The sequence below is a fragment of the Schistocerca piceifrons genome, chromosome 9 (genome assembly GCF_021461385.2).
Source record: "Schistocerca piceifrons isolate TAMUIC-IGC-003096 chromosome 9, iqSchPice1.1, whole genome shotgun sequence".
NCBI lineage: Eukaryota > Metazoa > Arthropoda > Insecta > Orthoptera > Acrididae > Schistocerca > Schistocerca piceifrons.
Genome location: NC_060146.1, coordinates 115302070 through 115323708, shown reverse-complemented (window position 1 = coordinate 115323708; position 21639 = coordinate 115302070). Strand labels below are relative to the sequence as shown.

The 21639-nt window shown below is 42.3% G+C and overlaps 1 protein-coding gene and 1 non-coding gene across 2 annotated transcripts in view; both read left to right on the top strand.

Moving 5' to 3' along the window:
* The first annotated feature begins 6444 nt into the window (after window positions 1-6444).
* LOC124717395 (protein sprint) overlaps window positions 6445-21639 on the top strand; it is a 305335-nt gene continuing 290140 nt past the window's right edge. The window contains exon 1 of the mRNA XM_047244247.1: window positions 6445-6950. The gene's annotated coding sequence lies outside the window, so the exon portion shown is untranslated. The remainder of the gene's footprint in view (window positions 6951-21639) is intronic.
* On the top strand, window positions 20171-20245 carry Trnat-ugu. Its single transcript has one exon. It is a non-coding gene; the product is annotated as a tRNA-Thr (tRNA).

Below are 21639 nucleotides of genomic sequence, written 5' to 3'. Positions count from 1 at the left end.
GATGAGGTTTAACAATTGCATATTTTAACTTGTGTAAAAAAAATTCCGTGCCAGTGATGCATTGCATATATCACTAAGGACACTTGCTTATGAAGTCGGAACTTCAGAACTCTTACATTTCATTAACGCCAAATGGAGAAGATTTCTCCAGACAACCAGCGACGTCCGCCCGGAAGTCTGCGCCTTTAAACTAATGTGGCACACTTATCCCTGAAGATGATGTGCACCAGTCTTTCGCCGTGTAGTGTTGACAACAGCGGATTGCGCCCGCGTTTTCAAAACGTACACTAACTTCTCTTTCTTTTTGAGTCATCAGTCCCCCGACTGGTTTGACGATGCCCACTGCAAATTTATCTCCTGTAGCCAGCGCATTCGTCTGATAGTAGCACTTCACACTACGTCCTCGATTATTTGTTGAATGTATTCCCATCTCTGTCCTCCCCCTACAGTTTTTATCCTCTGTGTCTCTATCGTGCAGGTGTAGTCGTAACACACATTTGCTTTTCCTTACCGCTTCTGCGGAGAATCTCTTCACTCCTTATCAGTCCACGTAATTTTCAACATTTTTCTGTAGCACATCCCAAATCCTTCGATTCTCCCGGTTTTCCCACTATCCACGATTCACAATGTTGTATTCCAAACGAACGTTCCCGCAAATTCCTTCCTTAAAATTAAGGCCCATGTTCGGCACTATAAAGCGTTCATCATAAGAATAAACCTGATGTAAACAAACACAAGCGCGATGATTTGTCAGAAGTCGTAGCACACATACACTGGTGTTGTTACGCTCTTGGAAGTAGGTCCAACTTATGTATTAGATATCTTATTACTAAGTTAAGAAACTTTAAGATAGTGAAATGTATTAACAGCCATCAACGTTTTTGTTAATCACGCTTTAGCTACGTAGCTTTTATTTCAAAAATCGTGAACAGTCACAGCTTCTGCATTGTTGTGCTCTGATTGTCGCGCTGTTAATGCGCAGTATGAAACTGGCTGAGGTTGCTTTCTGTTCTGTAGTGAAACATCCGCGCGTGGAACACGTTTAAAAAGTGCCGAGAAGTAGGCTGTTCTTAATGTTTTTCATAAATCTACGGAGAAAATCGGCTCTGAAGTTTTCCCAGCGTTATATACAATGCAGTTGATAGGTCGTTGTCATTGATCCCCTAGCGCTGTCGGTAGCGTATTGGCACATTCACTGACTGAGGATGTTTGTGCGTAGGTTCAACTCTTACCGCTGTTATTTTTTTTCCTTGTTCAACTTGAGATAACTACATCTCGTAATTATAAAACTCATCATTTTTTTGTGAATAATGCACGTCTTCTTGTTTCTAATCACATATTGGACGCGAAATTCCTGTTTCCATTTCAAATACAAATTCTTAAGTATCGAAGTTTTATAAAATACTGTTAATAGAAGTTGCTTAAATTAAGAAAACATAACATTTTAATTTTAAGGCGAAAATGAAAAACTAAATCCTCTTTATTTGGGCTATGTACATCGTTTTGTACTACAGATGTAAATAAGTATCATAGAAACATGAAAAACAATCATTTTCACAGCATCGAGCACATCATACAAATGCTGCATTTTTACGTTTGCTACTGTGCCATTACAATATGAACCCAACAGAACTGATCTGGAGCCAAGCTGAGGGATTTGGCCCCAGAAGTTAAGCTGTCAGACGTACTGGAACTAACGCACGCAGCTTTTTCACACGTCACTGACGAATGCTGGAAGGATATAGAAGGGCTCGTCATAAAAGAAGAGAAAATGCTGCGCCTGGTTGGCTTCGTGGATTCTGTTGTTAATAGGTTCGTTATCAACGTAGCAGGTGACGCTTCCAGAACTGAAATGTATTTCTCGGGTTCGGATAAGGTTCAAATGGCTCTGAGCGCTATGGGACTCAACATCTTAGGTCATAAGTCCCCTAGAACTTAGAACTACTTAAACCTAACTAACCTAAGGGCATCACACACACCCATGCCCGAGGCAGGATTCGAACCTGCGACCGTAGCAGTCCCGAGATTCCGGACTGTAGCGCCAGAGCCGCACGGCCACCGCGGCCGGCTTCGGATAAGGAAGCAGCTAAGAGATCACCAGCCTTCAAATGGTTCAAATGGCTCTGAGCACTATGGGACTTAACATCTACGGTCATCAGTCCCCTAGAACTTAGAACTACTTAAACCTAACTAACCTAAGGACATCACACACATCCATGCCCGAGGCAGGATTCGAACCTGCGACCGTAGCAGTCGCGCGGCTCCGGACTGAGTGCCTAGAACCGCTAGACCACCGCGGCCGGCTCACCAGCCTTCAGTGGCGTCAATATTTTACTGTGAAATCCTTCAATACTATCTTACGTTACATAAAGCTTATGCAGGAAAATTACCCCGTGGTTAAGTCAGGAAATTTCATCATTCTTGTTTTTAATCACAATAGTACGTTAGCTAAAAACTAAAACGTGTTGAGGTTTTCGTCTAGTCGTCTAAGGAGCGTATTGTGGGTGATTGGCAGTGTATTATTTCATTCTGCTTGTCTCTTTTTACGTGTGAACTCCATCTGGCCACGTCACTGCAGGCTAGCTGTACCAGCTGACGGGCCACTGCTGTCCAAGTTCAGTGCGCCGGTAAAGCTGTTGTCCCGTATTATCGCTAAGTCGATGTGCTCGTAAGGCACAGCGCAACACGTGCACCTATTATCGTACGTGACAGAACTCGAGACAGCTTGGCTGCAGTCCCACGTGAAACGGAAATCCAATGAGGTTCCAGCAAACGCGGAAGAATACACAATGCAATGTTTACATCAGGTTTATTCTTATGATGAACGGATTACAGCAGAATTCTCTTGGCCAAGGATGCCCTCTTTGCCTCTGCTAATCTGGCTTGCTTCGCCCGTCATGGGTTATTTTACCACCTACGTAACAGAACTGATTAACTTCGCCTACTTGGTGGTCCCCTATGCCACTTAGATTTATAGCTAATGTCACTTCTCATATTTCTCATTACTTTCATCTTTCTGCCGTCCACTCTTAATCCGTAGCGTGCGCACATCTAGATGGCTCTGTTCCATTCAGCATATCTTGCTTCCGTTATCAAGCGCAACTTCAGAACCGTGTCTCTGATGGGTTTACTTTTCCTGAACCCAAATTAAGTTAATTGAATACAATTGTTTCCGTTCAACATTGAAAGCTAGGCAAACTTGTTCAATGAGGTCTCTGATGGGTTTACCTTTCCTAAACCCAAATTAAGTTAATCGCATATAATTGTCTACGTTGAACATTCAAAGCTAGGCAAACTTCTTCTGTGAGGTTTACGGGGTAAAGACTATTAAATCAACCACATTAAAAGTACCGTAACGCCATTACTTTAAGATAACACGCTGTAATGCAGAAACGGCACTGCAGCAAGGTAGTTGACAAGTGCCATTCTAAGATGCAGACTGTTGACGAAGGTCCGAGCATATGGAATAGGTTAGCAAATTTCTGAGTGGCTCGAAGACTTTTTAAGTAATACAGGTAGAACTTCGTATGCTGTCCTCAACGGCGAGTGTTCATCAGAGACAAGGATATCATCGACGCCCTAGGGGGGGTGTAATAGGACCGCAGCTATTTTGTATGTAGATAGAAGATCTGGCGGACAGCTTGAGCAGCAATCTGGGGGCTGTTTTCCTAATGACGCTGTGGTGTGTGATAAGGTGCCAAAGTTGAGTGACTGTAAGAAGATACGACTTAGACAAAATTTCTAGTTAGCAGTACCTCCAAATGAGGAAAAATGTAAGTTAATGCGGAGACTAGGAAAAAGAATCTTGTAATGAATACAGCATTGGTATGGTGCTGCTTTGACTCATTAATATCGATTAAATATGTAGGCATAATGTTGCAAAGCGATACGAAATGGAACGAGCTCCTCGCGTTCAAATGACTCTGAGCACTATGGGACTTAACATCTGAGGTCATCAGTCCCCTAGAACTTAGAGCAACTTAAACCTATCTAACATAAGGACACCACACACATCCATGCCCGAGGCAGGATTTGCGACCGTAGCGGTCGCGCGGTTCCAGACTGTAGCGCCTAGAACCGCTCGACCGGCCTTGCATTGTACCGTGGCTTGCAGTGTGTGTGTGTGTGTGTGTGTGTGTGTGTGTGTGTGTGTGTGTGTGTGTTTGTGTGTGTAGATTAATAATGAAATCTAAAGACCACACGTTTCTAATATTTAGTATCTGATCAAAAGGATCCGAATATCCGTACAGAATACGGAATTTACCAATAGATGTCACGAGAGGTCTACCGTCTAGAAATGATGATGATGATCATGATGATGATGTTTGTGGGGCGCTCAACTGCGCGGTCATCAGCGCCCGTACAAAGTTCCAGTTTTTACACTGTCCATTTTTTTTACACATTCCAATGTAGCCACTGTCACGAATGATGAAAACATGTAGTCCCCTGTAGAAATTCCCCCACCCGCTAGAGAGACGCAGTAAGAGCAAAATGGATCGGTCAAGAGACTTCTGATTGGATGTCACCTGAGTAAGAAATGTCCACCACGGGCATTCCAATACTTCTATGCTTCTCATGTCGACTGTTAGTGATGTGACTGTGAAGTGGAAACGCGAAGAAACAACCAGAGCTGAACCGAGACCAGGCGGACGAAGGTAAATCGAGCATTGTGGAAGGTAGTTGTAAAAAAAAAAATTCCACGAAATCAGTGGAAGGAATAACTCTTGAGTCCCAAAGTGCTGCCAGCAGCCCACCTACTGTGGCGAGAATTAGAAACAGTGGGGTACAGATGGTAGAGTTCTTCCTCATAAGCCAAATATTACAGTCAGTGCTAATCGACGCTCGAGGTGTCTGAGGAGATTATTTGGAGAAATGGTGCACGCTATGGAAATGGGTGATCTGAAGTGCACGCAGTACCCTGTGGCAATGCGATGGAAGGGTTTTGATTTGGGGAGTGCCGGCAGAACGTTACCTGCCGTCATGGGTAGTGTCAGCATTGGTAAACGGAAGAGATTGTGTTACGGTATGGGATTGTTTTTCCTGGTTAGGGGCGACTTAGGATGTGATCCCCTTTTTGTTAGGAACAGGAAAATTTCACGAAAACAAAACAGCTAAAAATAACGCTGTACTGGCGGTTTTTTGCGAGCTAACTCGAAGTCGTCGATTTTAACGAAATATCTCGAAATTTGCCTTTTTTTTGTACAAAAAAATTCATAAATCTGAAGACAACAGTTTACCAGTATCCGTAACTGATAGTTATTGTATGCTGAAATTGCGCTCTTCCTTCTTTTTCCCCCTATGGTGAATAACCTAAAAATGACATTTCATGTCCCGCGATGCCATGTGGCGTCAAAAATACCACCTAAATTGGCGAAAGAATAAAAGCGAATCTGGAAAAAAAAGTGCCACTGAATCTAGCAAAAATTGGCACCGAAACTGGCAAAAAATAATGCGGAATTTGGCAAAAAATGACAACGAATGTGGCAAAAAAAGAACATCCGAATACGGCAAGAAATAATACGTGAATGCGTCAAAAAATAACACCCGAATACGGCAAAAAATAGCAATGAAACAGGAATAACAACAGGGGAAGGCAAAAATTAGCAACGAAATTGGTAAAAAATATTTTCGAATTTGGCAAAGAAATACCTTCCACAATACTCGATTTACCTTCGTCCGCCTGGTCTCGGTTCAGCTATGGTTGTTTCTTCGCGTTTCCACTTCAGTCACATCACTAACAGTCGACATGGACAGCTTTAGAAGTATTGGCAAAAATAGCTGCGAAATTGCTAAAAAAATAGCACCGGAGATGACAAAAAAACAGAGAAATTAGGCAAAAATACGAAATTGGCAACACAATTGCACTAAATTTGGCAAAAAGTATCACAGAATGCCTTCAATAAAAAATAACACCAATTTTACCCATAAAATAAAAAGATTTTTTTCCTGTCTACTTATTGCGCTTAAAGAAACGCAAAATGCAGAAGGATATGAACACATTTTGCAGCATTGTGTATTGCGTACACAAAGTTTCAAGAACCAACTTTAAGCAAGAAACTTGGAGATTTTCTTCAGCCCCAACGTAGAGCTCCCGTAGCGGTCACGAAGACAAGGATGACCGTACCGGTAATTACACCGCACGTATGGGTGTTTGAGCAGTCATTCTTCCCAGGCTGCTAATAGCTGCTGCAATGAGAAGTAACCTCCGCTATGCACTTCACAGTGGTTTACAGATTATAGAATGATTTAGATGTCCACGTACATCAGTAAGAAGTTGCGAAGTGTTTGTTTTCTTCGCTTGTTTGTATCGTCTCGGGACGAGTTTTCTTTCACAAGTGTCCAGCAGGTAGCAGGAGTGAGCTGCGGTGGCAGCGCCGCAGTCGGCAAGCGCGGAAACTACTTGCTCCCGAACGTCGTTTTGAGGTTATTGTCGCGTGGATCGCCGAGTGGTGAAGATGTGCTCGCGCGTGTTTAGTGTCGAGTGTTCGGTGCCACTGCTTGCCCATGTTCACAGCTGGGCCACCGCCCGTCTGGCGACGCTGCCGCGTTGAGGCAGTCTACATCAGTGTTACTCGTGTGCTGCACCTACATAGTTACTTTTCCGGACGCCAGTGAACAGCAGTGTGTGCTAGTGCCAACGGAACCGCCTCGCGCTTGACACGTTTACAAATACGGTCGCACGGGAATACGAGTCGGTTGTGCAAGTTTCCAGTTGTTATGTTCAGTCTCTGTACAGGAACTACGTGTCCTCTCAACGAATCCGCGTAGTGAAGTGTGTTAGGACTGTGTGATTGGCTCACTGCGTGGGATCTGCCATTTTTTTTTTTTGTTTGTAAGCCCCCGCACATACCTGTTGTTGACTTTGCGCCCGACAACAAACCGCCTTGGCGCTGCTGCTATTTGGGAAAGCTCGCAGTATTCAAATGCCTCATGAAAAATAAGCTGCTTTGGTATGTTGTTTTTTATGTTTATTATGTACAATGGTAATGTTATTAATTCGACTAATGACCACCCATAGGGAACTAGACGGCGCATAATTGATATCACAGTTCTGTGAGAGTTAAAAGACACAATTATGCCCTATCCAGTTTGAGAGAGAATTTTGTCGAATTATCTCGTGGCTATTTTCATCCACGGGTGTTAGCTAAGAAATGTCAAGAACTTTCATAAAGACGCTGTCCTATGATTTAGTTACGTAATACTTGCTCACAGAAATTTATTTCACATTGAAAAAAGGAAAAAAAAAGTTTTTTTTCTGTTTATCGAGAAGTGGAATATTTTTATTAATATATATTTTTTTAAGCCTGCAGTAAGAATACGGATAAATCCGTATTTCTTTCATTTAATCACATAAACTCAAATTTCGAGAGCCAACAATGGGCGCAAGTTCCTAGTTTGTTTGCGTACTGAACGAAGGCATACATATACTGGTAGCAGACTATCATTTATCAATCGTTTGAGGCAGAGTTTGAAACATTTGTCCCATATTTTCACAGTTAAATTGATCAAACCTAATGTATCACACGTGATTGCAATACATACGACTCTTATTACTTGCAGCACCAATTAATGTTTGGCTTTCTTTTAACTGCTTACTGGTTAGGAGTGAATACTTGTCTGTGATACTGTGGAGTGTTATGATCATTCTGCCATAATACGTTATAGAAACTACTTTGGAAAGGGCATATCCGGGAGGAAGTGTTATGGTTAGGACACTGGACCCGTATCCGGGTGGGACAGGATCGAATCTTGGTCTGTCTTCTTCAATTTTCTAGTGGTTTTCTTATGTCACTGTAGGTGAATGCTGGGAATTTCCTTTCCAGTTACTGTTAATTCGTTTCCTGTCGTCTTCCTGTGTAGGCTTACGCACGATATCGACGAAACATTATTTAAATTTGACTTCCCATACTGTTTTCACTCATTCCCGTGAACCCTGCTCCTCCGCCTTTCCGTCGACTTAAACTGTGTGGCCTTCTTTAGTGTTTTCATATTCGCGTTCGTTAACGGTATTCATCTTTCGCGATCTACACATTAACCCATACGCCTTGGCCGGTGTTATCTTGAACTCCTTTGTCCACATTATTTGCGCCTGCCTGAATGGAAGAGTTCGAGAATTTTTGTTGCAGTTTTATTTTCATTCAGTCTGTGAATGTGTGTGTAAAATATTGTGTTCTTCTTTTCCTGCGTGTCATTTATTGTGTGTGTGTGTGTGTGTGTGTGTGTGTGTGTGTGTGTGTGTGTGTGTGTGTGCTAGTATGTCTTTGATGGCTGCTTGGTGCAAATTTCTTCTATTTATTGTTCCAAAACTTTCCTAACGATTTTTGTTTTTAGTATGTGTACTGTTTCTGAAAATAGTGCCATAATTTTGCGTTGATGGATAGGGATCTTTTGTTCCATTGATTCCTCGTGAGCATATAATTGTCTCCTGCAGTTTTCTGATTCTTTCTGGCTTGGAATTTTAGTGAAACCATGATGATTGAATAGTCAGTATTATCAATAGCATTGATCGAAGAGAGAGAGAAGTGGGCGTTTTGGATAGTTGGAGAAATGGACCAGCTAAGTGAAAACAATGTATTAGGTTGGTGCATACGACATTCATTGCGTGCTATTTACAAGTCTGCCAATGCTGGGATAACGTCGATTCCGCGACTGTAGAAATCGCGTGGTTTTTGAGGCGAAGAATTCGTCGAGCCATGTTCGGAGCACATTTTCATCCAGAAAGGAAGTTACTTAGACTGTTCGTTGTTGTTGTCGTCGTTATCGTCTTCAGTCCAAAGACTGGTTTGACGCAGCTCTCCATGCTGCTCTATCCGTATAAGCCTCTTCATCTCAAGAGTAACTACTGGAACTCAGATCCTTCTAAATCTGCCACAGCGGCAGAGGTGAAAATCCGACGGTTGAAGACCGTGTGAGATGGGGTGGGTGCGGAATGACTTCCCAACCCAACTTCTGTGTAGTGGTACACCACAACATCGCTATTCCGCTAGATGCTCAACATTATCTGTTATGGATTCGTGCACGCCTTTGTGCTTTGCTGCTGCGTTTGGGCTCAACCATTACTTTCTCTCCCCTGTGTTAGCATAAAGACACCATTTCTCGTCACCAGTAATTATACAGGATAGCAATGGTCGGTGCTGCTCACGAGCCAATTGATGATAAGAAAGCAGAGACGCACATATCCCCCCCCCCCTATTTTTGTTATTTTGGCTGCGGTATCCATACACTCGATTTTTTTAACCTTCTCCATTGCATGAAAATGTCGCACGATGGTGGAATGATCAGTTCCTCAAAAATGGTTCAAATGGCTCTGAGCACTATTCGACTTCTGAGGTCATCAGTCGCCTAGAATTTAGAACTAATTAAACCTAACTAACCTAAGGACATCACACACATCCATGCCCGATGCAGGGTTCGAACCTGCGACCGTAGCGGTCGCTCGGTTCCAGACTGTAGCGCCTAGAACAGCACGGCCACTCCGGCCGACGATCAGTTCCTCACATTTGCAATTTCTCGAGTACAGTGACGTGGATTAATGCGTTTAAACCATATTCATCAAACCCCCGAAGGTCATCCTCAATGTGGAGAGTCACTAATGGCAAAACGATTCTCCTTAAGAGAGAAATCCATTTTATCGCCGCGCTCTGTCCAATGGCATTATCCCGACGCGGCACAAATGTTCCTGGCTGCCTCTGCGGGCGTCACCCCTCTGTTGAACTTGGACAGAAGAATATGTCGATAATGTTCCGATTTCTCCACTTGGCACTCCCATTTTCCAGCGTCCATTCACTATCTTCAAATGACAGTATGTAAACTCAAATAGGAACTGGACTACGAATAAGAAATAGCAATCGATAAATAAACCTATGGCAACTGGAATACTAACATGCAATGCAAAAATGCTAGGAACTTGTGTACCAAACTAAATCCAGGGCGGGTGTAGCGTGCCTGTCTGAACTGCCATTCTAGTCAACAGTAGCATCACTGATTTTTTAGTAACATTCGTATCAGTAAATCTTCAGGACTGAATTGAACATTACGATACTGCCGTTTTGCTTTGACCAGTGACAATACTTTACTATTGAAATTATGGTGCCAGACTGATATGTAGCGTAGTCATAGGACTAGATACTAGTTTGTTCGCGGTTTGTTAAAGCCGTCGGACGATTCAAAAAATAAATTATTTATTTAAGTGAAGACTGTGACAAAAAGCTGATCTATAGCGCAACCCGAGGATAAGGCAAGATTAGAAGCTCATAGCTTGGTTGTGAGTAGGCGAAGCCAACGAAGATGTCCTGGCATCGCATTCCGTCGCTATATTTACAACGCTGAAAACCCGTATTTTTGAATTGTGGTAAAATTATTTTTCAGATTAGTACTGTTTTTGAACCAGCTAATAACACCCCAGCTCAAAACATTCCATATTCCATCAGGAATCACGATGCTGTATCAGTTAAATTAAGCGTGCTTGTGTGATGTCAGTCGCCGTACTAGTTGCTAGCGTCAGTGTCAAAGCTGGCGGATTGTATTGTAATCTTCAATACTTTTCAGTTATAGGTATTTCTCTTTTGAAGTATATGGTAAATATTGTAAGTTTGGAAGAAGCTTGTTATTTGAGTGGTCACTGTAAGTAGTGTTCTGTTAGTATGAGAACAGGGCATAAGATCTTAGGGATCTCTCTCTCTCTCTCTCTCTCTCTCTCTCTCTCTCTCTCTCTCTCTCCTTGTTTTCAATATTATGCCCGTAAATTAATTTTTTTTTTTTTGCAAATTTTATTTTGTCTCCTTGAAGACTCTGTAATTCACAATTAATTGCTTGGCTGAGGGTTCAGACTACTCTACCGTTCCACTCTCGAACACACGAACGTTTAAGTTATTCCGCACGAGTTGTGTACTCTTTTTGTTTTAGTACAGTGACCTTACATTCACACATAATTGTCGTAAAGGAATGTGGCTATGATATAAGTTAAATTTTTATTTGACACAATAGTGAAGCCATAGTCACATTACATAAAATTTTTCTTTAAAAAAGGAGTTAAATTATTGGTTTCAACGAACTACGTCGTCACTTCCAAATTGTAAAAGATCAGTTGGAGAATATATTATGTATTTTCTTACTGATGTTTCCTCATTTGAGAATGAGGACGTAGTTCGTTGAAACCGGTGATGTAACCCCTTTTTTAAAGAAAAATTTTATGTGCTGTGACTATTGGTTCACAATTGTAGTGTCAAATAAACATTTAATACAGTGATCATTTCTCCCTACGTAGGTGGGCGCCAGCTAAATATTTTCGTATTCGGAGGAGAAAGATGGTGATAGAAATTTCGTGAGAAGATCCTGCCGCAACGAAAAACGCCTGTTTTAGCGATTGGCGTATTACATCCGTCGTTCTTTCCCCGGCTCTGCGATAGTACAGAACGAGCTACCCTTCTTTAATCGTTTTCGATGTCCTATCTGTTAAGTATCCCACACCGAGCAACTATACTGTAGAAGAGGACAGGCGAGTCTCTTTAGTGGGCATGTTGCTTCTTCTAAGTGTTCTACCAATAAAACGCAGTCTTGATTCGCCTTACTCGCAACATATTTGTGATTGTTGCATTTCCAGTTACTGTGCTAAATAAAATGGCTTATGCCATGTTTGAGACTCGTAGGAATAACCTGAAGGACCTGTAATTAGTCTGCGAAATTACTTGCTTGCAGAACACTGGTTCAACCGACTTTTGTGTACTGCTCACAGTGTGGGAGCCTCACCTGGCAGGATTGATACAGGGGACAAATAAAAGCCAACGAATATCGGCATATGTCGTCACGGGTTCATACAATACTCGCGAAAGCGTTACGTAGATGTTCAACAAACCCTTGTGGCAGACGCTACAGAAGAGGCGTTGCGCATCAGTGACAGGTATATCTTTGAAATTGCAAGAGCGTCTGTTTCTAGAAGTCTGGCAACATATTACTTCCTCCCACATATGTCTCGGGAAACGACCGCAACTAGGAAACCGCAGAAATTAGAGCTCGTTGGAGGTTTACAGACACTTGTTCTTCCCACACACCAATCGCGAGTGGAACAGGAGTGGCGGAGGGAGGGGGGGGGGGGGGGGGAGAATAGTGGTACAAGAAGTAAACTCCTCCACATACCGTCAGGTGGCTTCCGTGGTTTAGATGTAGAATACCGAATGTGCGCGTGATTTTCTGAGCGAGGGAGGGACGAACATGTGGACACACACTTTTTTTCAGTGTAATAGACGACCAGGGGTGGCTCGCGCCGTATCATTAGTGACGTGTACCGGATGTATACCGCTGGAGAAAATTGTTCTGTCTGAAGTGGACTACCCAGGAAAAAATAAACTGGTTTCCGGCCACGCGGGCAATCAGGGGCTCTTAAAGCATTCACTTTACGAGCCAGCAGCTATATCCAGAGGGACTTTGTGGACTATTATCTCGATTATCACTGACGTGACCTCTCTCTCTGCCGCATTAATGATTCAAACCAACATGTCAGTCGCATGACTGAAGAAAAAAAGTTCTGTCATTACGCACTATGCAGAATGGAACTGACATTTACAGTTTTCCACATTTATAGCTAAAATCAAGCAACGATTATAATAGTTGAACTACTTGTTGTATTAGTGTTGCACATGAAGGATTACGATTAACCTAATTACTCCGAAATTTCCAGTATTAAGGCAATGCGTTGTTTTTTTTTCCATTTGGTCAGATGAAAGGGTGACAAACAGTTTGAAATATTGTACTAACAGTTTGTGAAAACGACAACGAATTCATCAATATGTAAGGTAGGTAACTTATAGCGTTATACCATTTAGCAAACGTACTTTGTATGTCTTCATTTTCGTCACGATCTATCAAATTTTTCAGTGTGTGTAGGGTACAAGAGCGGCTCAGCTCAATAGGTTATGACGACGTGTAATGCCTGCTGGCTAACACATTGAATTAAGTAATAATATTTACTGGCGTATATCATAGAATGGAAGCTAAAATGTGTGATATTGTTCTTCACCTCTTTTATGCAATTTTCTGTATGTTAGATCTGAAGATTGCTCGTCAGTGAGCTGAAACTAGCAATCAATAAAGGAATTTTAGCGATATTGAGCAGGAAATTTACCCACACTTTTTAACATAACAGATCGCTTGTCATCAGATTTGACTGTGTCAAAAAACAATGCTCATTTCATTCAACACATTAGGCAATTCTTCTTCACGTTCACTGAGGATAGCAGAGCCATCAGCAAATCTTATCACTGATGTCCTGTGACCGTGATTTTTGATCCCACTTTTGAACCTTTCTTTCATTTCCGCAATTGCTTCTTCGATGTGCAGATTAACAGTAGAGACGAAAGGCTGGATGCCTGTCTTACCGATTTTAATCCGAGCACATCGCTCATGTTCCACAAGCTGCGACGTGGTGGCGAATGAAACAGTGATTCGAATATATAATAAATTTCCTTTACTTTAGCCTATGATCACAAACTTTTTGTCATCAGACTACCGGTTTCAGTCTATAATGACCATGTTCAGGTCTACAGCAAAATATGGGAAGACATAAATACGCAAGCAGATTGTCTACAGCTTAAAATAATAAAACAGATCATAATGAAAAGTTCTACTGACATACATATACATTTGTGCGGTTTAAGTATGAAGAGGCATACCTGTTCTATAAAAACATGTCCTAATGTACTGCAGCCCTAGTGGCATGGTCAAATATTAAACACAAAATCAGCACCAGCATCGTCAAATATATATAAATAACAGCATATGCTGTTTTTATAAAACAGGTATGGCCCTTCATACTTAAACCGCACAAATGTATATGTACGTCAGTAGTACTTTTTATTGTTTTAAGCTGCAGGCAATCTGCTAGCGTATTTATGTCTTCCCATATTTTGCTGTAGACCTGTTGATGGACGTTATAGACCGAAGCCGGTGGTCTGTGACCATAGCCGTAAAGTAAAAGACATTTACATCCCTCTTGGTCTTCCATTCAAATGACTCTGAGCACTATGGGACTCAACATCTGAGATCAGTCCCCTAGAACTTAGAACTACTTAAACCTAACTAACCTAAGGACGTCACATACATCCATGCCCGAGGTAGGATTCGAACCTGCGACCGTAGCAGTCACGCGGTTCCGGACTTAAGTGCCTAGAACCGCACGGCAACCGCGGCCGTCTGGTCTTCCATTCTTGGTTCCTCTACATACTGCGTGTTTTCAGCCTCTCCCTATAGCTTACCCTACTTTTCTCAATATCTAGCACGATTTTACATTGGCGAATTTGTTTCTGCGTCTGCAAATCTTGCGAACTGGTCTTGATTCCATTATCAAGCATAATGTCCGAAATGCCTCTATGGTGCCTTTGTAAAGCCAAAATTATCGCGTGCCAGCAGATCCTCAGTTACCTTTATTCTTGTCAGAAACTTGGAGAAATGAGCCGTTTAGCTGAGTTTCCGGCAATTCTCCTCCCTTATCCTCTGCGCGCGCTCTACTAATTATTCCAGTCATGTCTTCGCCATCCCTGTAGAAGTGGTACATAGCTGGTTGCGGTATATTCCTATTTTCCTCGATTAGAGCCGTTTCTTGAAACTGTCTTAGACTATCCCCGTGATATTTTGCGTCTATCTTCGCGTGCAGTTGTTTCAGTATCTTCCTGATGTTCTACAGCGTATCAAACGGACCTGTGATCATTTTACTGCTCTTCTCTGTTTATGTTCAGTAACTCCTGTTAGCTCTATCTGGCACGGGTCCCACGCAATTGAACCATATTCTAGGATGGGTCGCGGGAGTGTTTTTTTAAGCAACCTGCTGTGTAGACATATTACATTTTCCTAGTACGTATCCCAGCAGTGAAGCAGACTCTGCCACATGCTTTCACTAAGATTGAGCCTATGCACTCATTTCCATTACATATTCTCCATTGTATTACACCAAGGCATTAGTCACAGTTCGCCGATTTCAGTTGTGGCTCATTGATATTCTAGTCATAGAATAGTACTTCTCTGCATTTTGCGAAATGCACAGTTTTACATTTCCGAATATTTAAAACAAGTTGCCAATCATGTACCACTTTGAAATCTTACCTTGATCCGGCTGAATATTTGTGCAGCTTTTCTCACACATTACTTCATTATAGACAACTGCGTCCGTCAAAACTCTGACATAGCTATTAATATTGTCTGTAAGGTGATTAATATACACCAAGGACCCTAAAACGTTGTTGGGCACACCAAGATCTACTCTTAAATCTGTCATTGACTGTCCACCCGAAAGAACATACTGCGTCTTATGTGCCAAGAAATCCGGAATCCAGTCGCAAATTTCGCTTCATACCCTATACGATGGATAATGGAATGTAGTCGAATTCAAGTCGGGTGATGCTGAGGGTATTAGATTAGGAAATGAGACACTTAAAGTAGTAAAGGAGTTTTGCTATTCTACAGAAGAATGCTGAAGATTAGATGGGTAGATCACATAACCAATGATGAGGTATTGAATAGGATTGGGGAGAAGAGAAGTTTGTGGCATAACTTGACTAGAAGAAGGGATCGGTTGGTAGGACATGTCCTGAGGCATCAAGGGGTCACAAATTTAATATTGGAGGGCAGCGTGGAGGGTAAAAGTCGCAGAGGGAGACCAAGAGATGAATACACTAAGCAGATTCAGATGGATGTAGGCTGCAGTAGGTACTGGGAGATGAAGAAGCTTGCACAGGATAGAGTAGCATGGAGAGCGGCATCAAACCAGTCTCAGGACTGAAGACGACAACAACAACAACAACAACAACCCTATACGTTCGTAATTTTGATAGTAAGTGTGCGTGCAGTATGGAGTCAAACGTATTTCGGGAATTATGAAACACTGTATCAGCCTGACTGGCTTGATCCATGGTTTTCTGGATGTGTTGTGAGAAAAGATCGAGTTGGATTTCTCGTGACGGATGTTTCAAAGTCCACGCTGGTTGGCATGGAAAAGGTCTTCTGCTCCAGATACCTCATTACGTTTGAGCTGAGAATATGCTCCAAGGTCCTACGGGTGGAACCCCTAGGCGTCTTATATCCGAATTGTCGTCAAACGGTCGGTAGATGCGCTACTCCTTCGGTTAGCAGAAGGCCACAGATTCAGTCATAAAAGATAGCGAAAATAATGTGGCAAATGCGTTGTGGTGTGTTTGAAACAGAAAATAAGTGGCCAAGTGGGGTTAATACTCGAACAGTAAGAGTTCCGTACAAACTTAATTATGTATATACATAGTTCATCCATCCCGGTAATCGAGATTTTCGACGAGTTTTGGCTGTTACCGATATCGATACCTTCAAGAAAATCGGTGCCGGGAATTCCAAAAACCGTTTCGAAATCTGTACGCTAGTCCCTGAGACTAACCCGGACATACAAAACGAAGCAAGCAGGGAACTTCCGTTTATATCTGTGCAGAGAGGAGATTGATAAAATATTTTTATTTGATGTATGGTTGCAATAATATTGTTCTATTATTCTTTTATGCAGTTTTCTTCGTGGCGCGTTTAACAAGGACTGAGGGATGAAGTATTGCACTTGTAAATAAGTCTGAAATCGCAGTTGTGGAAGTAATAGTCAAATGCTGAAAACATTCTCATTTAGATCGGATTTAGTTTAATGAGTACAGATACGCATTTTGTTGTTGTCGTCGTTAGTCCGAAGACTTGCTTCATGCAGCTCTCTGTGCTACTCTGTCATGTGCATAGCGACTGAAACCTACGTTCTTCTGAATCTGCTACTTGTACTGATCTTTTGGTTTCTCTCTCAGAGTTTTACCTCCCTCCCCCCACACACACCTTCCTCCAATAACTAAACTGCTGATCCCGTGATGTCTCAAAATGTGTCCTGTCAACCAATCCCTTCTATTAGGTTATGCCCACAATTTTTTTGACCCCAATCCCATTCAGTACCTCCTCATAACTTTCAGCATTCTTCTGTAGCACCACATTTCAAAAGCCTCTTTTCTCTTCTTATCTGACCTGTATATCATCCACGTATCACTTCCATACTTGGCTACACTCCATACAATACTTAAATCTATATTCGACGTTAGCAGATTTCTCTTCTTCAGAAACGCTGTTCTTGCCAGGGCCGATCTACATGTTATATCCTCTCTACTTCGGCCATCGTCAGTTATTTTGCTGCTCAAATTGCAGAACTCATCTGATACTTTACGTGTCTCAATTCCTAATCTAATTCCCTCAGCATCACCTGATTTAATTCGACTACATTCCGTCATCCTCGTTTTGCTTTTGTTTACATTCATCTTATATCCTCCTTTCAAGACATCGTCCATTCCCTTCATCTGCTCCTCTCTCTGGCAGAATTATAGTGTCATCGTTAAATCTCAAGGCTTCTATTTCTTATCACTGATCTTTAATTCCCATTCCAAATATTTCTTTTGGTTTACCTTACTGCTTGCCCAGTGTACAGATTAACATCGGAGAGTCTCTATACAGAATAGATTTAAGTAGCTAACGAGATTTAAGTAGCTAAGTGACATTTTTATAGTTCTGACAACGTGGCGACGCGTTGACAGCTTTCTGAATACATCTTAGGGAAGTAGACATCCGATAAAGGATACGCGCGCCCCTCCGTCACGCCAGTAAAGTAGCTCCGGTCGGCCGTATCTGCTTTACTAAGGACAGAGATCGATCGCTGTTCTCCCTTCCCTCGGCGGCGCCGGGCTCATGAGGATGGCAGAAGGGAGTGCAGGAGAAAGTTCCGCACCCCCCTGGGATTGGCCAGACTGCGATGAGAAATATTTGCCGAGAGTCCCGCGCCGTAGCGGCAGAGTCGGGGCTTGCCACGGACGGATACTTTCTGCGGGGAAGGCAACAGCCCAGAAAAAAAAGTTCCGCCCAGCCAGTGTTCCGACAGCGGGAGGAAACGCGAGCGGGCCGAGTTGTTTCACACTGACACGTCGCGTTCATTCTGATAATGGCAACGACGATTATTGTCAAAATAATTATTACAAAGTTGTTCTGGACCGGCTGCTCGTCGCTTTTAAACACATCTTCATGCACACAAAATTTGAAAGTGCAAATAACATTAGCATGATGTGTCAGTGCGAAATAACATAGCTCAGTGAAACTTGAACTCGAAGAACTTATACAGTATAGGACAAAAGGTAATCGAAAGAAATACACAGTGTCACAAATAGAAATGACACTTTTATTGAAAGCTAATAAGGGAAGGGAGTGAGACAGGTTTGTAGCCTATCCCCGATGTTATTCAATCTGTATATTGAGCAAGCAGTAAAGGAAACAAAAGAAAAATTCGGAGTAGATATTAAAATCCCTGGAGAAGAAATAAAAACTTTGAGGTTCGCCTATGGCATTGTAATTCTGTCAGAGACAGCAAAGCACTTGGAAGAGCAGCTGAACGGAATGGATAGTGTCTTGAAAGGAGGATATAAGATGAACATCAACAAACGCAAAACGAGGATAATGGAATGTAGTCAAATTAAGTCGGGTGGTGCTGAGGGAATTAGATTAGGAAATGAGACACTTAAAGTAGTAAAGGAGTTTTGCTATTTGGGGAGCAAAATAACTGATGATGGTCGAAGTAGAGGGGATATAAAATGTAGACTGGCAATGGCAAGGAAAGCGTTTCTGAAGAAGAGAAATTTGTTAACATCGAGTATTGATTTAAGTGTCAGGAAGTCGTTTCTGAAAGTATTTGTATGGAGTGTAGCCATGTATGGAAGTGAAACATGGACGATAAATAGTTTGGACAAGAAGAGAATAGAAGCTTTCGAAATGTGGTGCTACAGAAGAATGCTGAAGATTAGGTGGGTAGACCACTTAACTAATGAGGAGGTATTGAATAGAATTGGGGAGAAGGAGTTTGTGGCACAACTTGACAACAAGAAGGGTCTGGTTGGTAGGACATGTTCTGAGGCATCAAGGGATCACAAATTGAGCATTGGAGGGCAGCGTGGAGGATAAAAATCATGGAGACCAAGAGATGAATACACTAAGCAGATTCAGAAGGATGTAGGAAGCAGTAAGTACTAAGAGATGAAGCAGCTTGCACAGGATAGAGTAGCATGGAGAGCGGCATCAAACCAGTCTCAGGACTGAAGACAACAACAACAACAACAATTACAATGGCGTCACCATTATTTATGATGATTTACTGTACATCACAAAAGGCGGTGCATGGTTCTTAATAGTGATCACCACACAACGGTGGTAAGGAGTTTTTGTGTTTGGGCGTTCCATCTACATATATACTCCGGAGGGTACCCTGTACCACTACTATTCATTTCCTTTCCTGTTCCACTCGCAAACAGAGCGAGGGAAAAACAACTGTCTATATGCCTCAGTATGAGCCCTAATTTCTTGTATCTTTATCTTCGTGGTCCTTACGCGCAATGTATGTTGGCGACGGTAGGCGATCGCCACTAAACTTCAAATGGCTGGTTCTCTAAATTTTCTCGATAGTGTTCCTCGAAAAGAACGTCGCCATTCCTCCAGGGATTCCCATTTGAGTTCCCCAAACCTCTCCCTAACACGTGTTGTTCGAACCTACCGGTAACAAATCTAGCAGCCCCCCTCTGAACTGCCATGATGTCCTCCCTCAATCCGACCTGATACGGATTCCAAACAGTCAAGTAGTACTCAATAAAAGGTCGCACCAGCGTCCTACATGCGTTCTACAGTCTATGTGAACCAATTTCCCTAAAATTAATAAACCGGTGTTGACCATTTGTCAAGCAGGGCACTAGTGATACTGTACCCGAACATTACGGGTTTGACCTTTCTACTTATTCCCATTAACTTACAGTTTTCCACATTTCATACCATCTGCCATTTATCACACTAACTGGAAATTTTGTCTAAGTTGTCTTATATCTCCCTATAGTCAGTCAACTTCGACATCTTACCGTAAACCAAGGACATGTCCGAAACAACAGACACCATATCCATATCAGTATATAGTTCTGACAATACCGGCCATGACCTCCTTCTGTGCGGATGCACACATATTCCACGAACTCTTACGGGACTTGGTAAGAATGTCTTCTACGAGTAATGAGTGTGTCGGGTAGGGACACTACGAATGTAGTGTGTGGACATATAAGGTGAGAATGAGGGTCGTGTGCGAGATAGTCCCTGCAGTCGCACTATCCTCTGTGCCCTCGGTGGCTCAGTTGGATAGAGCGTCTGCCATGTAAGCAGGAGATCTGGGGTTCGAGTCCCGGTCGGGGCACACACTTTCACATGTCCCCGCTGATATATATCAACGCCCGTCAGCAGCTGAAGGTATTAATATACAGGGTGATTCAAAAAGAATACCACAACTTTAGGAATTTAAAACTCTGCAACGACAAAAGGCAGAGCTAAGCACTATCTGTCGGCGAATTAAGGGAGCTATAAAGTTTCATTTAGTTGTACATTTGTTCGCCATTTCAGCCAATAAAGTTTTTGGTCCCTTTTTCTTCGAAGGTGCTACTGTAACTGGAGATGTTAGAGAATTGGCTGTTCCTTCAGCTCGAACAAGAAGCACAACAATTCATATTTCAGCAGGATGAAGCGCCACCACATTGGCACTTATCTGTCCGTAACTACCTGAACGTCAACTACCCGAGGCGATGGATCGGCCGCCAGGCAGCCCGTGACAGAGCACTTTATCACTGGCCTCCAAGAAGCCCTGATCTTACCCCCTGCGATTTTTTCTTATGGGGGTATGTTAAGGATATGGTGTTTCGGCCACCTCTCCCAGCCACCATTGATGATTTGAAACGAAAAATAACAGCAGCTATCCAAACTGTTACGCCTGATATGCTGCAGAGAGTGTGGAACGAGTTGGAGTATCGGGTTGATATTGCTCGTGTGTCTGGAGGGGCCCATATTGAACATCTCTGAACTTGTTTTTGAGTGAAGAAAAACCTTTTTAAATACTCTTTGTAACGATGTATTACAGAAGGTTATATTATGTTTCTTTCATTAAATACACATTTTTAAAGTCGTGGTATTCTTTTTGAATCACCCTGTATAATTCTAATTCCGTTCTAGACATCGGCAGATGATCATATCAGTATATAAAACTTCTAGTTATAAAAGCCTAGATCTTACTTTACCTCATGATGCCGTTGGTTTGTTGTTGTTGTTGTTTTTGTTTTTGTCTTCAGTCCTGAGACTGGTTTGTTGCAGCTGTCCATGCTACCCTATCCTGTGCAAGCTTCTTCATCTCCCAGTACCTACTGCAACCAACATCCTTCTGAATCTGTTTAATGTATTCATCTCTTGGTCTCGCTCTACGATTTTTACCCTCCACGCTTCCCTCCAATACTAAATTTGTGATCCCTTGATGCCTCAAAACATGTCCTACCAACCAATCCCTTTTTGCAAGTTGTGCCACAAACTCCTCTTCTCCCCAATTCTATTCAATACTTCCTCATTAGTTATGTGATCTACCCACCTAATCTTCAGCATTCTTCTGTAGCACCACATTTCGAAAGCTTCTATTCTCTTCTTGTCCAAACTATTTATCGTCCATGTTTCACTTCCATACATGGCTACGCATCATACAAATACTTTCAGAAACGACTTCCTCACACTCAAATCTGTAATCGATGTTAACAAATTTCTCTTCTTCAGAAA